Genomic DNA, 18,216 nt, shown 5'->3' with positions numbered 1-18,216 from the left:
TGATAGGCCGAAAGGTGGTACACGCCATTAGAAAGAGAAAAAGTAGAGTAAGGAAAGGGGCATTCGGTAGTGCCACAGGGAAGGTGGGGGCAGTTAGAGTTTCAAGGTGACACTCAGAAGTGAGTGATAGGTGAAGTGGGAGGAGATCTAAGGGAGAGGGTCCAAGCAGCAAGAGGCCATGGTGACTGGAGAATGAGCTGGAGGTTGAAGAACACTAAGAAGAGGCCAGAGAGGTAGTAGGAGGTAACACTGCTGAAGTTTCAAAGGCCCTTATGAGAACTTTGCTGTATGTGGGGAACAAATGGGAGCTCTTGGAGGCTGGTGAGCTTAAAGTTGTTCATAATCAGACTCAGCCGTCAGCTAGGCAAGGCCAGACGCTCGTGGGGGGTGAGGGGCACAGAAGACCCATTAGGCACCTACTGCAGGAATCCTAGTGATGGCTGGTGGCCTGGCTCAGTGCCGGCAGACAGCGTGAAAAGAAGTGGGTAGATTCTTGGTATATATTAAAGGTAGAGCCAGGAGGACTTGTTGGTGGATGGGGTGTAACATGGGAGAGGAGATGGAGTCAGGATGACTGTAAGACTTTGGCCTTGAGAAACTGAAAGGATGGGGTTGCCTTTACTTGAATTGGAAAGACTTGGGAGAAGGACAGAGTTAGTTCCATTTTGGAAAGTTAGGGTTGAATCCTCTGCTAGCCCTTCAGGTAGAGATATACTGTCCCAGGTAAAACCAGATCTAGCTTTCTGGATTCAGTGGAAAAACAAGATTCACTCTCAAATTATTTAAGCAAACCCAGAAACCCATAGATTTCTGATACAAAATCTTTCAAAGCACCCCCAACATCATCATTTCAATTGCAGGGTAACAACAGAGTTGAAGAAATCAATTTACTGTCAAATTGAACAGTTAGGTTCTTAATTTTAGATATACTAAACTTGTTTATCTACCCAGCAAACATTTCGTGAGTAAATACTGTGAGCCTGGCAACGTGCTAAGTACCAGAGGGTCCAGAGATTTTTTTTTTTAAATGCCATTTCTTGCTTTTAGACACCTGTATGAGGCAGCGGCGGTGGTGATGGAGGCAAGTAAGAGGTTAGTGAATAGACTGAAATATTCAATAGAATATAACCAAATCCTGTAAGTAAAGCTCTGCACAAGTGTTGGGGGGGTGGGTGCTGGAGAGAAGTCATCTATCTCCTTTGCTCGACATACAAATTCCATCTCCAGTGTTTCAGACAATTCCTTGTTTACTAGGTCTGAGATTCAACACTTCCTCACTTCTGAAAGCATGAGAGGGGAGAGGGTCAGAAGCAGACTCCCCGCTGAGCAGGAAGCCCAATGAGGGACTCGATTCTGGGATCCAGGATCATGACCTAAGCCAAAGGCAGTTGCCCAACCAACTGAGCCACCCAGGTGCCCCTCGCTTCCTCACTTCTAACCCAGCAAGAGGTGTTGGTTAGGCTCAGAAACGATGAGCAGAAATGGGTTAACTGATCACATATCCACAGCTTCTGGGTTACTGTCTCAGATAACAGTGTTTTATCCCTAAAATTGGATTTGAATTCACTCAAATTTGAATTCTGGCAGCGGACAGTGCTCTGTCTGGTGGGAGTAGGGAGGGAGTGGGCTTCCTCATTCCAACACGGGACATGTGGCTTGGGGTCCTCTTGTTTTCTTTTTTGGAAGCCAAGCTACTTCAAGTATCATATACATTCAATAAAGAGTGTGAAATTAGCCCCCAAGATGCCATGTTTTTTCAAATTAGGTCCAGTTCCCATCATTTGCTCATGATAAACCGAGTCACCTCTGTTCACTCGATGACCTGGGCTTTGCATTCAAACCACAGCCCCACAGCTTGGGACCAGGTGCTTGGGGGAGTCACTTACTTTTATGCACTGATTTCTTAATCTGTAAAAAGAGGGTTTAGAATAGTAACGGGGCTGCTGTAAGGATTATAAGAGATAATCCAGGTAAATCCTTGCACAAAGAAGGTGATCAATAAACGTTAGGCATTTCTCTCATCTGACTTTGATTCTCGACTTTACAATTCAAATTCTGATGAATCTGGAGTCGAAGGTGATGGTGTCAAACAAGAGGGTTGTCTAGAATCTTGTCGAAGTTCCCCACAAACCCAATATTTTATCATCCTAAGTAACTGTGTCCGGGAACCAGATGTCTGGAAATTTTATGAAATGTCCACTAGGTGGCGACATGTTGTCATATTTACCGTCCTCACTGCATAAATTTGTAACTGGAATCCTGAGAGACTATGTTCACCTTACATATAATTAAGAATGTTGTTGCCACAAACAAAGATGGACTGGCTACAGTTATTATTTGAAGGGAAAATGCTCCATTAGTGGCTTCTTGTTTTAAAAAGATCATATGTTTAATTCATGTTTGAATTGATTATCCTTGTATCATAAGAGGAATTTAATGTTAACTATTATACTCTAGGATTTACCTATTTCCTATTCTTAGGCTCTCATTTATTTGATCTTTAAGTGTTCTAACTTGTTGGCTGCCTGACAAAGGATAAAGAATTTGGATGTTCATCTCTGTGATTCAAAAAATTTCATTTGCATGCCCTTCTGTTCATTTGCCCTGACATTAGCAACTCAGAGAGACAAAGGGAGAAAAGTTTCTTTGCTTGTGGATTTTATGTTTAGATCCAAGTATTGATGCAGACCCAAAAAGTCAGCAATAGCACATGGGATGGACTGGGTGGTAAAACAGGCTGGCATTTTTCACAACGATCAAAATAATCTCTCTAAAGTGAACTTCCATTTTCCTTTCTTTTGCTATTTCTTTGTCCCATGTTTAGTTGGAGAGGCAGAGGAAAGGAAGGAGCAAGGAAGAAGTTGGCAAATAAAACCTCAGTGAGGCTTTGGAAGCAGTGAGAGAGGGGTGGGAAAACGGAAACCAGATTTTATCAATGAGGGAGAAAACATTCCCTGTGATGGGAACCAGCATCAAAGAACTCCATCCTGAAGACGGACTTCAGGTCATATGTGAAACACAATTACACAACCAAACCATTATAAGGACACAATTTAGGAAATCTTTGTATGATAGAATGTTCTATTACTTTCAATAATGCATATTTGAATACAATCCTGAGTCCTTTGAGGGTGCCATGCACACTGGATCGCTTACTTACATTTACTGTAAAGCCTGCAGTCGATGGGGGATGGTTGATATTCACCAGTAAAATCCTGAATGAGTGCTGTCTGTGGGCGTTGCTTCTGAAATCCCCCTGCCTGGAATAAAATAATCATATATCCTTGATCTATACATATGCCAAGTCTTCCCTTTTTAATTGAAATAGTCATGAATTATCTGATTAGTGCCTCAAGGAAATTAACCTCCAGCCTCTTATCAAATTAGCATTCTCAAACTCAAATTTTTAAGCAACATTTAAAATTGCTTTTGCTGTTGTTAGTGAGGGTGCTGTGATCCGTGGTGGAAAAGGAAGTATATTGATTACAATACATACTATTGAGGGAGAGTCATCGACCATAACCTTCCAATTATATTGAAAGTCACTTGTGATAATATATTAATATTTTCTAATAGTATATAGTAGGGGTTTATCTGTTTGTTTGGCAAAGAATACAGGGTCTGTACATGAATGGTTTAGAAGTTATTTAAAGTTGTAATTGGGGGTACCTGGGTGGCTCAGTGGCTTAAGCCTCTGCCTTCAGCTCAGGTCATGATCTCAGGGTCCTGGGATCAAATCCAGCATAGGGCTCTCTGCTCAGCAGGGAGGTGCTTCCTCCTCTCTCTCTGCCTGCCTCTCTGCCTACTTGTGATCTCTGTCTGCCAAATAAAGAAAATCATTTAAAAAAAATTAAGTTGTAATTTCAGAGAGTTGGAAACTTAGCCTTAGTAAGAACAAGGCATATCATTGTTCATTAAACAAATATGTATTGACTTCCTGGGAAAGGCCCTGGGAATTCAGTGGTGATCCGAACAGACATTGTTTCTGCCCTCACGATTGCTCATAGATTCTAGTAGGAAAACAGACAATGAACAAACAATCGTAATACATTTAGCAATGTTGGGAAAGCAGGCTAGTGGGAATCTGAAATAAAAGTTTACCCATAGTACCCACTGGAATTTTACTCTACTAAATAAAGGGCTTGTGCATGTAAAACAAAACAAACAAACCCCACCTTGTTTAACAACTAATTCATGACCGACCGACCTTTCAAATCATCAGTAAATACGGGCACTACCATCTTGTGGCTAGCCTTGAGGCCAGCACAGAATCTGCACAAAAACGCTTTATCTGATCCTAACGACTCCCAGAATTAAATCTTTAAGGTCCATTCTATTGGTAAACTCTAGGAGTAATGCTCACCGCCTCTGGATACTGGCAGCTGGGGAGGGAACTCTCTAGAACTTGGCAGACACTCTGCTCATGCTAGTGAATTGCACGATTATTAAGTATTACATTTTCCCCCAAACCTGTTTATGTCAGTTCTATTCTACATGTTGGTTTTGTAATTTATTTAAGTATTTTATAAACTGATGTAGTACCAAAAAAATGAGTAGTTGTTTTTATGAAAAATAAGCTGAATGCTTTGAAAAGACTCCAGTGAGTTGCTAAAAAAAAAAAAAAAATGTAGGTGATGAGGAAACAGAAGGTAAGCAGAGGACAAAGCAGAAGCTGACATTCAGCAACCATCCCGCCCCCATGGGATATATATGTGGCATTCCTCAGGCACTCCTGGCTGCCCTAAAGGAGAAACAAATAGTTAGCTGGTAGAGATCACAGTTCTGTGGGACCTGAGTCTCCCTCATTTACAAATGTCCTAGTGATTTACAAGGAAGAAGCTTTCTTATCAATAGCCTAACTTCCAAAGACCCGTAACTCAGTTCTTGAAGCCCTAACATCATCCCTCTCTCCATAAAATTGAGGCAGGCTGAGGCAGAGGGAAATGTAAATAAAGCTAAATTTCTTCTAAGCCTAAAACTCATTGATAAGGGTGTGTGATAGCAAGAATGTGAGATTCCTCTAGGAAGCTCCCAACTATCTTACTGTAATGCATTACTGAAAGGAAAAGCAACCTTAACTTGACAATGGCAAGACCTGTGGTATCCTGTAGGTCCTCTTTAGCATGAGAAAGTTCTTTCAAACCCTCCCTTTTCCTTACCTCCCCCAACCCATAGTATATAATCAGCCACCCCTCACAACCACGGGGTGGCTGCTTTCTGCCCCTGGGTCCTGTCCAGTGCTTTAATAGACCACCATTTTACATCAAAGACGTCTCAAGAATTCTTGGTCATCGGCTCCAGACTCTACCCCACTGAACCTCACTTATATTCTAAAACTCCGTCAATGGTAAGAAAACTTTTCCTCTCAAAAAAGGTATAGGTAAAAAAAAAAAAAAAAAAAAAAAAAAAGTATAGGTAAGAAAATTAATACATCAGCAGCAACAGTTAAAGTCTAGAAGGGTCCTACACTGAAATTGTCTCACAAGTCTGTTTAAGTCCTTGCTTGTCTTTAAAAGATCTGAATTTGCACATTTTAGACCATGCCCATTTGAGTGTGTTTTTTTAGAACTGAGATGACCCAAATGATTCATCAGAGGTCAGCCACCTACCAAAGACTTGAGCCTTGCCTCAAAATATTGATGAATCAACATACACTTAACATTTTAAGTTGAAGTAAAACGTTTAAAGAATCTACATACTATTGTTTTGTGATTATGCCACTATAGCCAACTTGTTGAACCCCACTACCAGTATTTTCACCAAAAAAATTCTTTAAAGAGTAGTCAAACATTTCCTGCCTCGATTTCTTTACTCTTCTCACTTCTGAATGCTTTGAGTCAAGACTTCAGTGATCACTAATGATTCCCCCCACAGCCCAACCCCCACAGCCAATGGCAGTCTTGCCTGGTTTCCGTTTCTCCCCAGGCCCTTCCCTCTTCATCCCCATTTCCTGTTCAGTCCAAGTTCAGGCTCTTCCATTTTGCAGAAACCTCCCAGCTAGTCCACTGCCTCCAATCTGCTGTATCCTTGCTGCCAGATTAGTCTTCCTAAACTACAGTCTTACTCAGGTTGTTCAGTTCATACTTGAAAGATCTGTGGGACCTGGTAGCAGTAGATTTGATAAAGAGGGGTGAGCAAGGGGGAGGAGGATGCGAATGGGGATGCATGGAGGGGTTCCTGAGCCAAACTGTATGAACCATGTAGATCTTGTCAGCTGAATTCACAAAAATAATCCATACTGTTGTCAAGGGGGAGTCGGGAAAATTGTGCCATATATAAGTGCTGAGGGTAAGATTGAAGGGAAAAACCGTAAGAGGAAGTAGGATTCGAAGACAGAAAGATAGGGCTATATTATTGAGCACAGTCTTAGTAACAAGAAGGCCCTAAATGGCAAGAAGGAGTGTTGGAGCTGGCTTTCTCTGAACTGGTTGGCATGTGATTTGGGATTGGGGTTGAGTTGTGGAGCTGGGGCACCTTCCCAAGTCTTCTGCCCATCAGTGGGCTATGTGACAGGACTGCAGACTGAGATGCTCTTCCCAACGCTGGCCAAATGATGAACCACTGATACATAGAGATCAGAGTACTCTTTCTCTTAGAAATTTGAACCTCGAGTGGAGAAAACCAAAAACATCTGTAGATGACTGACAGTAACATCAGTGCCTTGGAGAGGCTTCCAGGGGGTCCTGCTCCTAGATCCCTAGGAGAGCTCTCTGGGTTTCTCTTCTTCCTAAGACCTGGTTGTCCAGCTTTTCCTTTGACTCCATGATTTTTTTCCAATTCATTAATCCAATCAGCTCTGCTTAGGGCACAGTTACTTTTTCATGCTACCTGATTCTCCAGCTTAAAGAATTATCCTGGCCAAAGACAATGGGGGTCTTGCTGTCCAAACATTCAGTGTTCACCTCTGATCTGGTGAATGACGTGTATGTTCCTCACCATGGAGTTTTAGGCCTCCCAAAGGTCAGAGCGGTCTACTTCTCCAGTTTTAATTCTTACTATTTCCTTCCTGACATCCTGCTCTCTAGTCAATAAATTACCACCTGGGGCAAATCACTCTAGTAAAGGCTGACCATGAATCTCAACTCTTGGTGCTCATGCCTCTGTGGAGTCCCTCCTGCATTGACCCTGGGCTTGATCTTGTGATTTTCTTTGACGAAGGGGGTGTTAGTAAATATGACAGAAGCCAAGGCTTGAAAAAACTTCTCCACTAGGACCTGCCCCTCTTAGAACATTGCTGCCACCATGTGACGAAATCCGGTCTAGAGTTTTGGAGGGTGAAAGCTGACCAGGAGAGAGGCCAGCTCTCCCAGCCCTCAGCAAGCCTCCAGCTGAAGCCCTAATGAGTGCCCTAAAGAATCAAATCATGAGAACTATTATTTTAAGCTACCAAATGTTAGGGTAGTTTGTTGGAGAACCGAGACAGAAATTGTTCCCATCTCCTTAATCAGAGCAGTAAGTTCATTAGACACATGTTTTATCCTCCAAGCTGTCTTCCAGGCCCGGTTTACCCACTTGTTTAACTGCCACAAAACATGGGTCTGGGTAGCATCCTGCCAGCTTCCTACAGCTGTTTCCCCCCTGCTCTTCTAGACCCCACCATCAGCCTCCTTGCTGCTCTGCTAGCCCCTGCCTGCTGTCTGGGCACAAAGTCAATGCCCCATGTTTTCGTTTTTTTGCTATGGCAACACCTGCATAGCCAATTGTCTCTTGCAAAATATCACAATCATATTTTTTAAGGTAATACAACTTTTCTGTAAAAAGATGACTCTAAATGCCACCTTCTCCATGAACATTTCCTCCCGTACCAAATCTAGTTTCTCCTTTTTTGGAGATCTTCACAGTACTTTGAACCACTCTCATGGTACTTAAGATTTGCATCATATTCTCCTCTGCTTTGCATGGTCTTATGGCATTTTAACAGAGGTCAGAGCACTCATCTCTGCAATCCCTATCTTGTACTCCCCAAAATGTGCTTCCCAGACCAGAAGCAACAATGTCACCCAGGAATTTGTTAAAAATGCCCAACATCAGGCCCCACCCCCGAAATTACTGAATCAGAATCTGCATTTTTCCAACACCTCCAGATGATCGGAATGCATGTAGAAGTTTAAAAAGAGTTATTTTAATGCCATCTTATGCAGCTGCACATTACAATAATTTGAGGACTTCAAATATATATATCCCAATGCTTGGGTACCACACCAGATGAATTTAATTCATTTACAGTCTGGGTTGAGACCCACTGTTCTAACGTAGAATTGGCAGATGTAGCAAACAAAAATGCAGAACACCCAGTGAAATTAGAATTTCAGATCAATAGTCAAGAATTTTTTTTTGTATGTGTCTCAACTATTGCATGAGACATACTTATATGAAAAAATTCCTTGCTGTTGATCTGAAATTCTAATTTCACTGTGCATCCTAGATTTTATCTGGCAGCCCCACTTTAATGTTAGTCCAGAGCAGTGAGTGGTTTTCAAACATTAGACTCACTTGGAGGGATTTGTCAACACAAAGTCCTAGGCCACAGTGCTCAAAATTTAATTTCTGATTCAGCGGAGCTGGGATGAGGCACAAGAATTCGTATTTCTGATAAGTTTCTGGATGAAACCGTTGATCTGGGAACCCCATTTAGAACCATTGTCTAGCATTAGATTTGTCTGCATGTGCGCTTTAAATGTGCACAGATCAGTGACTGAAAGCAAACTTCTGAGCAGAGACCATGGCTATCTTCATCAGCAATAGTGAACGTGAAAATAAACCTTATAACGGAGGTGGGGATTGTAGGAAGGCCAGGTGCATGGGCAGGAAAATAAGTTCCTCACTGGACATAATGAGTTTCAGGTACCTACAGGACCCCACTGTGTACCCTTTCCTCCAGGGGCAGTTAGAAGCTTGGCTTATCTCTGTCTAAGAATATGGCTCCAAACCAAAGCTCTCCCAAGAATGCAATGTGAGCCACAGACATAACTTACAGAATTTTTAGAGCTACAGAAAATGACTTGAAGAAACAGATGAATACATTTTCATAATAGATTTTATTCAACAAGCCCCAGATTATTTAATTATATTTTAATCTATAATCATTACAATTAATCAATGAGACCATTTACAGGATTTTTTTTTTTCGCACAAAGTCTCTGAAATCTGGTGTGTATTTTATGCTTGTGTTACATTACAGTTAGGTTGGCCACATCCCAAAAGCTTGGTAGACACATGTGGCTAGTGGCTGCCCTATTCGACAGCACTGCTTGGAACTATTGGCTGACCCTGAGCTTGAGGACAGGGTCCAACCTTGGAGTGATCAACAGGTCCAAGCACTTCACTCTTCTCTAACCGCAGGCTGGGGCTAGTTCTCGGGCCAATTGTACCCTGTGAGTTTTCCTTTTCCTGATTTCCTAGCCTTGTCCTTCCCCTCCTTTCTCCTGAGCCCTTGCTCAAGGGGAAACCACATGAATGGAAATCTCAGTGTCAAAAATAACTAGCCAGACTTACAGCGACCTTGTTGCCCATCCAATGTAACATGAAGTGGCTGAAATGTTGCACGAGTTTACTGAACCTTGGGTTTGGATCGGTTTTTCCATCACACGGGAGACTTAACCAAAGTCTCTGACCAAGAAGCCCTATTGAGGTCTTGTTTAGCCAATCTATTTTTAAAATCACAGATGTCGGTGAGATTAACATTTTTCTAGGATAGCTTAAATCCCATAGCTTTCATTTTCAAAGAAATTGGCTTCATATAAATAACACAAGTAAAAGCAAAGAAAAATCACCACAAAGTAATGGGCCAAAAGTCTTAAGTTCTTGGGTAAAAAATAAACAGGGTATAACTGAAACCCTCATTTATATTTTTTCACAGGTCGGTGATATATTTATCCCTTATTTGAAACATATTGATATAAAGGTGTCAAACAGTTTAGTATTTTTACATTTAAAAATCAAAAAGAAATTATTTATCAGTTGCATTACTCTACAAGACAGAAAAAATATGTACAGATTGTCTGTGTATTATTTCTATTTTCATAGCCAAGGAAGGTTCAGATAAGTCTCCATTGTAGGCTTGAGGCTTTGTGGAATCTGAAACTTGCTTGCAAGTTAGTAGAGAAACAAATAGGCACGCAGGGCATTCTAAAACCATGATCACTGCTGTGATCTGGAATTATGTTTGAGGTCCTGAGACACGGGTTAAATTTAACTTAGATCATTAACTAGATGAATTTTCGGCTAGGATTTCAGCTGTAAACAATCTGACAGGGTGATTGGCAGCCTCTCATTATAGAGGCGTAGTGATTAATTAACACAGAGCTTAATTAATTTTGTAAGGCAAGAAACAGTATTTCTTTGCAGTGAAAATCAATATTTGAATATTTGGAGCCCCTTCTCTCAGTTAATTTCACTCAGATATTTAGCTCACTTTAAATTCTCAGTTCTTAGTTAATATCATATGCTCCCAACTATTAAGGTAATTGGGAATATTTATGATATTCTACCCGAAGCTATTTTTGGGAGAAGGTGAAATATAAATAAATACATTCTTTTATTCTTGTTTCAATTTCAAAAGCATATTTCTTTTTTTTAATTTTTTAATTTATTTATTTGACAGAGATCACAAGTAGGCAGAGAGGGAGTCAGAAAGAGGACGGGAAGCAGGCTCCCTGCTGAGCAGAGAGCCCGATGCAGGGCTTGATCCCAGGACCCTGAGCTGAAGGCAGAGGTTTTAACCACTGAGCCACCCAGGTGCCCCCAAAAGCATATTTCTATTACTGTACTCATAAGGATGTTAAACTACATTGTTGAAGGCAAAGCTGAATACAGAAACTGTGGAAAAGTATCTTTCCTCCTGCCTTGCTTTTAGTCGGAATTACCGGAATGTCATGCTCAATGCCCATTTAAATCATTTCACTATTGTCAAAGCCTGAGAAGTATTTCCTTGAGTACTGGAGTGAATCGTAGGGACTTCACAAAAAGGAGTTCATCCCTTTGGCGTGTGACTTAGCAGTAATCTCCACTCTGCAAAGAAACCAAGAATGGGGCGTTGTCTTCAGCCTGGGAAAGTAGTTTACTGGGAGGGTCTGAGGAGACCAGAGGCTGGAAACTAGAAGGGCTGGGATTGTCGCTCGTGTCTGGGAAAAGAGATATGCCCACCAAGAAGTTTCAAGGTGAAGACGGAGCTACGTGGCAGTCTCAGGGACCATCCAAAGTCTGGGCTCAGGACAACAGAAGAAGAGGCTCCCTTTCCTGAGGAAGGCAGTGGTGCCTGTGGCGGTGACCAGCTGTATAGCACAGAGATGCAGAGAGAGATGAGACAAGGGGTGGGGGGTGTGCCTCATGGGAAAAGGGACTTGAAGACAAGAAACTGCTACCAGGCCAGAAGCCCAGGGAAGTCTTGGTAGTGTCTTTTCTCTTTCTGCTACACCAAGAACTGGCGCCAGCTCGAGGGACACTAGAAAGGCTGAGTGACGTGAGCAGAAGGGCAGTGACTCTGCTCTGAAAGGGCCGGAGAGGCCCATGGGACACAGTGACAAGACAACAGATCCCAGGACTCCCCGAGCAACGGAAACACACCTCAAGCCCGTGGCGCTGGAACTCTCCATCTGTGAGAACTGTATAACTTCTCCCCAAAGTGATGTCGTAGTTGTTTGGTTCGGCTAAGTCTAAGGAACTGTCCCTCCTTCGGAGTCTCTTTGAAGTCTTAGGCGCGCCCAGGAACCCAAAAGCCAAGGGAGACTCCGTGCTGCAGGACGGGAGATGAGGCCGGAGAGACGATTATTATTTCACTGTTCAACGTAATGAAAACACACACGTACGCTTTAAATGGTGCGGTACCAGTCGTAGTGCTTAATAGGTCAAGCTGACTTTCAGTCGAATGCTCTCCTTGTCACCGCGTCATGAAATTTACCCCCGAAGCTGATTCTTCAAAACTATGTAAATCTAGTTTTCTCCCAGCTGAGCACTTTCGTCTCAATCTTTGCTTCAAGCTCCTCCGGCTCTGTCCTCTCAGTGTTTCTTCTCCGGACTCGTTCCCTGGATACTGCACTCAGTTCTGTGTCTTCCTGTGCCTTTAATAATTCAGATATGCTCGTTTTCTGAATTTATGGAAACACAGTCTTGAATTCCAGATTCCTATATTCAACTACCTAATCGTCACCTCCCTCCGCTGGGTCGCTAACAGGCACGTTAGTGGTAAAAGTTTGAAAACAAAACACTCAGTTCTCTGAAACTCCCTCTTTCTTCCATGAACCCAATTTCGTAAACTAGTGTATTCAACGAATTTCATTGAGTACATCTGATCTCCCAGATATTGCTTAAGAGTAACCCACGAACAGAAAAAGAGAGGAGGCAGAAGCGAAGCAGCCGATAAACCACCCCAGCGAATCCCCAGGGTGTTAGCGGGTAGGAAGTGCTTCGTAAAAATAAAAAAGGAAATTAAATCAGGGCGCACTGGAAAAAGGCCTGCATCGTTACACCAGGTGGCCAGGGAAATGTCACCAAGAAGGTAGCATCTGAGCAAAGACTAAAAGTTGGTAAAGGAGTTCGGCATCAGGAGCCTGTTTAAGAAAAAGAAAACACTGGGGCGCCTGGGCGACTCTGGGTTAAAGCCTCTGCCGTCAGCTCAGGTTATGATCCCAGGGTCCTGGGATCAAGCCCCTAGTCAAGCCCCTAATCAAGCCCGCATGGAGCCTGTTATCAAGACTCTCTGCTCAGCAGGGAGCCTGCTTCCCTTCCTCTGCCTACTTGTGATCTCTGTCTGTCAAATACATAAATAAAGTCTTTAAATTAAAAGAAAGAAAGAAAGAAAGAAAGAAAGAAAGAAAGAAAAGAGCGATTGGAGGTAATAACTTTTTTTTCTAAGTAAATTTTTTTTTAATTTTTTGTGGTTTTTTGTCTTTAATTTGATGAGAGAGAGAGAGAGAGAGCTCAGAAGTAGAGTGGGAGGGAGAAGCAGACTCTGCACTGAGTGGAGAGCCCGATGTGGGGTTCGATCCCAGGACCCTGAGACCATGACTCCCAAGACTCCTGTAGTAGTCTTGTTACATTTTCCCTGGCCTGAGTGCCAGCCATCTCCTGGTGGTACCAAGCCAGCTAGCAGTAGCATGCTATCTTCTGCTGACAGGGGCTGCTTTTCTCTTTTTAGTGCCCCCCACCCCACCCCAATTTAGGCCAAAGATAAACAATGTTAGACCGCAGGGCATTCATCTTGGATATGCATCTTTTTACTGTTGCCATGATTTTGCTGATCAGGAGGATGTCCTGAGTATGTTGCCTGTAGCTAGAGAAGGTTTAGTGTTTCCTGCTCTTTTTACTCCTGGATGAGTTATTCAAACCCACTGAGGGAACATTTAAGAATATGAAAAAGATATATCAGCCATCTGCAGCCCAGGTGATTACCAGAAACAACGTGTCCATCGCTTCTTGTATTAGACTCTCAAACATGGACCTAGATGATCATCTAGGAAATGAAAATATGTACCGAAGGTTAGCTGGTCTTTGCTAGAGAACTGGATGGTTTTCTCATCCTTATAATACAGAAGGAAAGGACACTTATTACTCTAGCTATTGCTAAGGCAGCGCAAACCAAGCTTAGCACAGAAAGAAAAGACATAACAATCAAAATTGATTAGGTCCAAAGGAATATACCCAACTGTGTGCTTTCAAAGGGAATTTTTAAAAGAAAGTGGAAGAACATCTAGTTATGCTAAGATAGCAAGATAGTTTTGAAAAACGTCTGTTTCAGCTGGTCACATATGTTCGTCCACACAGGTCCATTATGACCAGTAGCTTTTCTGACCGGTCGGTGCCACGCCTCAATCAGTAGGCACATATTTTGAACATTACCTTTGCTTATGTTATGGTTTCTGTGTCCATTATGTGAAAGGAGTCTTAGAAAAAGATCTACTTGTTTAGACAGACATGTATATACAAGCAGACACTCATTTATTGTTCATAAACATTTGTTAAGTGCTTTACTGATGAACTCAGAACAACAATCAGGGTTTCATTTCCCACCATGATTTTTCCTTCTTTTCTTAGAAGAGAGGAACAAGAAAAATAAATAATTATCCGAATCTTTTGTGTTTTACACGTGATTTGCTCCCACCTCTCTGTTTTGTCTCCTGTGAATCTCTTCGGGTCCAGCTGGACTGGTCTTCTTGATAGCTCCGAAACCTGCCTGAACTTTTGCTTTCTTTGTGCCTTTGCCCGTGCCTGAGCTCAAAAGGTTCCCATGTTCTCTCACGTAACATGGTACTGATGTGGGAAACAAAGGCAAAAGAAAAATTTAATTTGCTTACTACCCATAAGCCACTGACAAGTCCTTGAATCGGGCAGAGTGACATTCTCTAGGAGCTCAGCTGTCTTGATGTTAATACTTTGTTAAGGGGCAAAAGGCAATTTTAACCTAACCCTCAGGATCCTGTAAATCTACCTTAACATATAAAAACTCCTTTGGGAAAATCTTTTAACATATAAAACCTCCTTTGGAAACTTCCTTTATCTCTAACCCCCAAGATATATGGTGGCAAACATCCCCCAAGCATATGGCCCAACCATATACATCTGAAGGGTCTCATGACTAAGGTTTTATTAGATGAACTTTCCCTAATAGTGGCTAGCCCCCTCAAGATCCTGGGTCCTCCCAAATCCTACTACCTCTTGAGGAGTTCTCTGGGGCACTGACTAAATTCAGTATTCTCTCTTTGTCATCTAGTACTGGTTAGAAGTCCTACTAGTCAGTGATAGTTTTTTGTTTGGGAATATTTTAATTTACTATGTAATTGTATTTATAGTTATTTTCCTTTTTTTTAAAGATTCATTTATTTATGTATTTATTTATTTATTTGACACACACAGAGAGAGAGAGATCAGAAGTAGGCAGAGAGGCAGATAGAGAGAGAGAGGGAAGCAGGCTCCCTGTTGAGCAGAGAGCCTGATTTGGTGTTGGATCCCAGGACCCTGAGATCATGACCTGAGCTGAAGGCAGAGGCTTAACCCACTGAGCCACCCAGGCACCCCTATAGTTATTTTCCATGTGTGTATGTGACTTACCCATTTCAAGGGCAAACTCATCGAAATTTAAAATAATAACAATTGACCCCAACACTCAGCAAGGCAGCTTGCATGCAATAGACAGACGGTGGTCCCGAGCTGGTGAGAGACATTAAAGTGCAGTGAATTTTCTCTGGCTCAGAGTTTGATCTGTAAGACTCCAGGGAACTAGAGAGTTCGTTTCTCTTAAGATCAAACGCCTTAATTTCTACCTTTGCATTCTCTTCATCAATCAACAAGTCCAGAAAGCCCAGGAAGACTGTAGGTATGGGGAAGGAAAAAAAAACTTGAAAACCTTCCAACATCAGGTACTCCTTCCGGTGGGCGTAGCGGGGTGCCATGGGAAGGGGAGAGAGAAGAAGGGAAAGGCAGACAGAGGCATCACTAAAAAGGAATGGGAGCATGCCTCCAGAATGCCTTCTTGATTTTGTGGCATAAAAGATGAAATATTTAATAACAAAATTCAACGTTTGAGTCATAAAGAGATTTAGCAGCACAGCTGTGGCAAGCAGAGTAACGGCCCCTCCAAGAGGTCCAGGCCCTAATCTCTGGGACCCGTGCATTGTAATCTTCCAAGGCACAACACACTTTGCAGATGGGATTAAGATAAGAATCTTAAAATGGAGATTATCCTGGATTATCCAGTTGCCTGCAATGTAATCCCAAGAGTTTTTGCAAGTGAAACAGGGAGAGTAGGAGTCAGAGAGAGATTATGTTCCTGGTTTTGAAGATAGAGAAAGGGGCCAAGAACCAAGAAATGCGGGCAGCCTCTAGAAAGGATGCAGAAGGCAAGAGAACAGATTCACAGCAACACAGCCTGCTGATGTATTCATTTTATTTTTTTTTAAGATTTTATTTATTTATTTATTTGGCAGAGATCACAAGTAGGCAGAGAGGCAGGCAGGGAGTGGGGGAAAGCAGGCTCCCTGCCCAGCAGAGAGCCCGATGTGGGGCTTGCTCCCAGGACCCTGGGGTCATGACCTGAGCCGAAGGCAGAGGCTTAACCCACTGAGCCGCCCAGGCACCCCTGATGTATTGATTTTAGTTTAGTGAGCACCGTATCAGACTTCTAACCCACAGAACTGTAGGATAATAAACGTGTGTTTTTTTTAAAGCAACCAAGTTCAAGGTGATTTGTCACCGCAGCCATGGAAAACTAAAACAATCTAACAAATGCAATATATGGAGCATTTTGTGGGAAGACCTGAGTGAGCTGCTCAGTGTCAGTGGGGGATCTCAAGGGAAGGTTTCCCGGCACATACCGGGGAGAGTGAGCAGGAATTTCCAGATGAAGAAGAGGGGAAAGGACGTTCTCATTTATGAGGCGGGGGGAGTGGGTGGGTGAGGGTGTGCTTGAGAGGGGAACTAAGGCAAAATGGAATATAAAGTGAGAAACGAGAGAGGGTTGGAACGGTACAAGCCATTTCACCTGACTGGCAGATGGTGTAGTGATCCCGCAAGAGAGGAAGCAGGAGGGATGGAGGTGGGCGACTTCTCTGCTGGGTGGTTTAGGCTTTAAACCCAAGGTCATGAGGGGGTTTAATGAATGGTAGTGGTGGGATGTGGGCGTGGGGAGGTGTGGATGTGTGTATTGGGGTAGGGGGAAGACCTGAAATGACATGGTAGGATTTGCATTTAAAAATACATATTATCCAAAAAAAAAAAAAACCATATTACATACAACTTCCTTTTAACAACACCCAAACAGAAATAAAGAACAGTGATTTCAAATATGAGCCCCGGTCTGAAAGCCACAAGGCAGAGGCTCTGAATGTGGGCACCTAATTTACGGTCTGATCCACTTTTAACCAGGACAGCAATGTGTAGTATGCTTCAAGGGGCAGAATGCACCTGCTAACTTTGTTCTCTGCCCTGCCAATCCTACCTTTTTAGTGAACCCCTAACAGGGGTTCAGGGGTCAGGGTCAGGGACAGGGTCAGGGTATTTATTCAGTGAGGGTGCTGAGGGGGGTTTGAGGTGCTCTAGTCCCTACAACCCAAGCCATTCCAAAAAATACATAATATTAAAATACCAAAACTTTTTTTGAAATGTGGATAACCATAGGTAAAATGTGAAGAAAAGCGGCTTTAGAATATATGGTATTTAAAATGACTTACATATTTTTCTGACATAAAAGTAGCAATCAAATGCTACAGCTATAAGAGAAATCCATAAATATTGATCTGCTTTTCCTCTATTTTCACCCTCTGAGACATCCCCCTGGAGTTTTAAACTTCAGGATGGTTTATGGATTTTCCTGAGCAGCACTATGTAGGTTGTTTTTTATATTTCCATATTCTCCCTAATTCTGAGTGGTTCCCTGCTCTCCCCCTGAGAAAGTTATTAAAATTACTGCGTTAACAGTACTTTTGCAGGACTATGAAGTACCGGATACTGACCAGAATGATCAGTTTCCATTAAAGTCCTCTCTCTCCCTCCAGAAAAGTGCACAGAAGTCTCACCTTCACCTCTGATCTTCTCAGTTTCTCTGGAATATGGTGGGACTTAAATACAAAATGGAAAATGTTTAGTTTTCCAAAATGGAAAAGCATTTAAGTATTATTACTTTTAGTAACTTTGTCAAAAATGTTTAAAGAGTAGAAAATCTCTTCACTCCGTGGTCCTGGATTACTCACTGGGCTATCCTTCCTGTGGTTACCTGGCAAAACTGGGACTAATGGTGTAGATTTCCCTCTCTGAGAAAGGTTAAGGCCTGAGAGAGAGGTGAGGGTCACCAAACAGCAAGGCAGCATCCCAGATTCCCCCTCAGAAGGAGGAAATGTAGTGTTTAGGGGACCATGTTATGCTTATGCAAACACAAGCAATCGAAACCCACATAACAAAGGATTTCTTCAGTGAATAACAAATAACAAAGCTGGATTTCTTCAATGTTTAATGTCATTATAAACACCCATGGCTAACTTTGGACGTGATTTGTCTATAAATACACACATATCTATTAATAGAACCACCAGGATTAGGTAACCAAAATTTTCCTAAAGAAACATCGACTTTCACTTCTCCAGTTGGGTCCCAATCTACAAGCTCATCTGTTAGGAAAACAAATGAAGAAACAAAACATTTCTTTCTTTTTTTTAACGGGGCTGGAAACACAGTAATCATAGGATTCCCAGGAAGATTCAGAATAGTTCTGTTATTAGGGGGCTGGAG

The sequence above is a fragment of the Meles meles genome, chromosome 12 (genome assembly GCF_922984935.1).
Source record: "Meles meles chromosome 12, mMelMel3.1 paternal haplotype, whole genome shotgun sequence".
Taxonomy (NCBI): domain Eukaryota; kingdom Metazoa; phylum Chordata; class Mammalia; order Carnivora; family Mustelidae; genus Meles; species Meles meles.
The sequence above is the reverse complement of the archived record's forward strand: the minus strand, read 5'-3'. Positions refer to the sequence as shown.